Source organism: Urocitellus parryii, chromosome 2 (genome assembly GCF_045843805.1).
Source record: "Urocitellus parryii isolate mUroPar1 chromosome 2, mUroPar1.hap1, whole genome shotgun sequence".
Lineage (NCBI taxonomy): Eukaryota > Metazoa > Chordata > Mammalia > Rodentia > Sciuridae > Urocitellus > Urocitellus parryii.
This window is the reverse complement of record NC_135532.1, coordinates 108073647-108078500: the sequence shown is the minus strand read 5'-3', so window position 1 is coordinate 108078500 and position 4854 is coordinate 108073647. Positions and strand designations below refer to the sequence as shown.

Here is a 4854-nt window from a genome sequence, read left to right as displayed (position 1 = left end):
TCATCAGAAATTCTAGAAGTATGGCCCAGTCCTTGTGTTTTAGTGAGTTTTCCAGTTGATTCAGATGCAGAAAGAGGTTTGAGAGGAACTTGAGTGAAGAGACTGAACTAGTTCTCCCAAGGAAATATTTCCACTGAGCAGAGTCACGGGTACGTTTTCTGCTAAGTGCTCCACAGACCTGACAGCGCTCACTGGTACAACTAGTGAATATTATTCTTAGGGTTCCTATGAATAAAACTGGAACATCTTATATTTCTTTAGAATGGAATTGAGAAAGGCCCTCAGGCAATGCAAATATGTGACTGAAGTTCTGCAGACAAACTTCTCCATATGTGGTCTGCCACTCTTGTTCATATGTGGAGACAGGCCTGGACATGAGCAGAACACCCATGTGTGGCCGCCAAACTGGCTTCTGTGCAATAGCACGTTTGAACAGAGTTCCTTTCCACAGCACTCCAGGACCTCTTTATTCTTAGAAATGGCCAGACTTATGAGTTTTTCTGTTGTGCAGAGTTAGCCATCAGTATCGCTTCTATTTGTGCCCAACAAAATTCTGCTTTATCCAAGACTGTTCTCACATCTTTTGAGCTTGTTTCCATATAATTCCAGTATATTTTTTAAGTGTTATTCATTTTTTAAAACTGATTATGGCATTCTAAAAGTGGGCCTGTAAAATGTTCCTGTTGGCCAAGAAAACACACAGAGAGACACGTGAATACACACTGTACGCCTCAAGAACAAAGACCTGAATGTGTTTTGAAAACAGTTTTGAAAACTGTTTACAGAGGTTTGCACTAGATTAAATCACTTTTGAAAAGTTTATTGTGCAAAAGTGAAATTTATACTATAAATATTTTATATCTACTCCATAGATTTTGATTCTTTCTCCTTTTCTCTGGGAAGAATATTTCCATGAGAGTACTAAATGTTGTGGAAATCATGAAGAACCAAGTATACTTCCTTTGAAATGCATGTTGTTTCCAAAACCCTATAATGTTTAAGAAACGTGTAGTTCAGGATAGGAAATGTAAATTAAAAAATTAGTTGTCCCCACTCATTTCACCATTGGAGGAAATTCATATGACCATTGTTTATCTTCTATTGATTTTCCATATACCATCTTCTAGTAGGCAAATGAACATGCATTTATGAGCTCATCGCCTGTGCACAGCTCTGTTGCTTCTTAATTAATTGCAGGTTTACGTATCCATGCTTGCATAAGTATAATGGAAATTTTAAGTCCCTAGAACAAAGAAAACTTGCATTTATTGCTTTTGTCTTCACAGTGATAGCCTGAAACATGATTTTTCTCTTTAAAAAAATTACTTAAATTGATTTCCATGTGAAAGCATTTCCAACATTCCATTAAATTCCTAGGTTACAATTGATTATTTATTAAAACTGTTTGATAGCTTCTGAGAAGATTATTTCAAAGCATTAAGCTTTACGTGGGTCATTAAATTTGCTTGGAGAAGCAGTAGGAAGCAGAAGTAGTCATAACAGAAGTTGTGGTATTACTTCACATACTAATTACTGCCATTGGCTGGCCAGCACTGTAGCTCTCCCTGGAAAAGATGTGAATAAGCATCTTCAGAATGCACTTCATTTGATTTGAAATAGACATAACTAAATACTTGTTAAAACTTAAAGGATTTTAGGGACTTATTTTAAAGTTATCAAGAAACATTTCTCCTTAAATAATTGATTACATAGTATCATTTTTTGTTATATAATTTTTACAGAGGTAATATATGAAATGATATGTAGTCCTCTTTTGACTTTCTTAAAGAGTAAATATTTAATTTATCACTCATAACTGGAATATATATAGATTGGCAAAGCAAAACATCCAAGACTCATAATATTAATGAAAGTAATCATCATAGAAAAGCACCATGTTTAGAACCCAAAATAAATTAATTCTATATCTAGGATATCTTCTCCTTTATTCTAACAAGTCCCATATGAACAAAGCCAATGATCCACAAGATGGTCTCATAGTCATACCTCAACTTAAAGATGCTCCTCAACCTCTGATAAGGATACATCCCTAGCAACTCACTAAGATGAACATATTGTAAGTCAAAACCTACACATTTTATATGTTCAGCCTATGGATCATCCCAGAGCAACTCAGAACAATGCAAAGCATTGTTTTTATGCCCTCATAATAAATAAGGGGGAGCTGAGGTTCATAGCCACCACCCAGCATCCTGAGACAGTTTCTTTCTGCATAACAACAGGCTGAAGAGATGTCAAATGTCAAAACATTTCTATGGAATTCATATAGCTTCTGTACCATTGTAAAGTTAAAAAGTCATAAGCATATTGCTGTCAATGGGGTATCATGTTTATAGTCAAATCCTAAAATCTTTCAAAGTGGAAGAGATCAATTAATTAATTTTAGTAGTGGGTGCAATCAGCAGGATATCATTATGACAGATAAAATTAGCGTTAAGATAAGTGTAGTTTTAACAGTATCTTTGTCTACCCAAAGCAACAATAGATTCTGAGAAAGTAAGAATAATATTTTTATTGCACAGGATTAGCTTTTAAAAGAAATACATAGAGAAGAAATAATAATGTAATTTTCAAGTATTAATATCTATATTAAGCTGTATTATGACATACTCATAAAATATTTTTATGGGCCACTGGTACATAGCAACTTTGTATGCAGTTTTAATGTGTTTGAGCCTCCAGTTTGGGTTAGGCATCTTGTATGTGTCATAATACACTGTATTTTTATAAAAAAAAATCCTCCAAGGGGCTTTTTAGGGTTTACTCTTCAACATCCATTCCCTTTCTCTCAGATGGCCCAGCAAAATTTCCTTTAAGAAATACTTCCTTCAGCTATTACTAGTCATGTAGGTTTGCATACGCTCCATAGGTCTTAGGTGGTTTAACCCAATCAGTATGTCCCCACTCCTAAAAAGTGATTTTTTTTCTCCTAGAGATAAAATCTAATTTAAGATAAGGAGATGTGAGACTATTAAAATACTGTGACTTAAGGAGAATGCATTTTGCTTGCACCTTCAGGATTTGCTAGAAAAATTCCATGAAACCTGATGCCATTGTGTTCTTGCTCCCATAGGGGAAGCCATCTTGGAGATAAAGTGGAGCTTAAGGGATGTAGGCAAACCGCCTATTGTACTATGCTCTGAATCTACTGGACTAAAGGACAGCACATAGGAAAGCAGGTCAACATATAGACTGTTGGTTCTTCCTTTTGTGCTCCCTTATTTATTAAAAATAAATAAGTAAATGTAACCTAAATCAAGTATTTGGCCACATGCACATGAATACCTCCAAGTAATTATGAAATCTTCAAAGTGTATATCTTTACGTTCATACTGCAGTTTATAAAGTTTATATACCTTAGTGGCAAGCAATTATAGAAATTATTTCAAACTGTGCTGTAAATGGCAGCAAAATACAGGTGCATTCCATTATGCCACATAGACCTTCTACTGGGGACTCAGCCTGTCACTGGCCAGGGCAGAAAATAATTAGTCTTTTGACAAATAATCAAAATATTTTCCAATACCAAACATGGTAGATAAACTTGACACAAAAGGGTTAATAAATATAAGCCAGTCTAAAAAAATGCTTACCTTTTATCTCCTTTAGTCCCTACATATTTACACCCTTCCCCTTTATTTATCTACATGTGGTGAATATCCCAGGGCTCTTGGATACACTGTAACTTTTTACATATAAATATGCATGCATTTAGCACATTAAAATAGATGGTTGTGAAAATCCAGTACCTATTGTCTTTTAAATAAAACATGCTATTTTTTTTAATTGTTGGTTGTTCAAAACATTACATAGTTCTTGACATATCATATTTCACACTTTGATTCAAGTGGGTTATGAACTCCCATTTTTACCCTGCATACAGATTGCAGAATCACATCAGTTACACATCCATTGATTTACATATTGCCATACTGGTGTCTGTTGTATTCTGCTGCCTTTCCTATCCTCTACTATCCCCCCTCCCCTCCCCTCCCCTCCCTTCTTCTCTCTCTACCCCCTCTACTGTAATTTATTTCTCCCCCTTGTATTATTTTTCCCTTTCCCCTTACTTCCTCTTGCATGTAATTTTGTATAACCCTGAAAAATATGGAACACTTCACGAATTTGCGTGTCATCCTTGCGCAGGGGCCATGCTAATCTTCTCTGTATCGTTCCAATTTTAGTATATGTGCTGCCAAAGCAAGTACAAAACATGCTATTTTAAAATAAATCAATCCCACTTCTCATTATATAGAATGGAAATAAGACACCATGGTGTTATTTGACAGACTATAATATTCCAAATCACAGGCATCTATGATAATAATAAAAAAAATGATTTCAAAGCTAAGATCTTAAAGAAGCAATTTTCCAAAGTCCATAATAATTTAGTTAGTTTCACTTCTTAAAATATATCTTACTTTTAAAATCATATACAGAAGATTAAATTTTTGCTTGTATTAAGGGAAACCTTTGCTTTAAAAAGTTGTGCATTGTTGCCAATTTATTTTTAATATAGCAAGTATAGAATACATACAATGTTTCAAGAGAAGTTGGTCCATTTCCTATTCTAGCAATTAGGGTTCCGTGCCAGAATTGGTACTGTGCAATCCATTTCATTATTTAGTGTATTTAATGGGTAAATTGTGCATCATTCATTGCTAATAACGATTTTAAACACCTTTTTGAAGTAATTTAGTAATTGAGAATAAAAAAGCAACAGAAAATTCCAAAGAATAAATATATCCATAAAGTTCAGCTAATGATGTAAAATTATAAAAAATTATTTTTTAAAATAGCGCTAACAATTAATAATGCAAATGTAATAAACTC

General features: G+C 34.0%; 1 non-coding gene across 1 annotated transcript; it reads right to left on the bottom strand.

Annotated features, from left to right (window-relative positions):
• Positions 1 to 4122: 4122 nt before the first annotated feature.
• Positions 4123 to 4229, bottom strand: LOC113180239 (U6 spliceosomal RNA). Its single transcript, XR_013343288.1, has one exon. It is a non-coding gene; the product is annotated as a U6 spliceosomal RNA (small nuclear RNA).
• Positions 4230 to 4854: the final 625 nt, after the last annotated feature.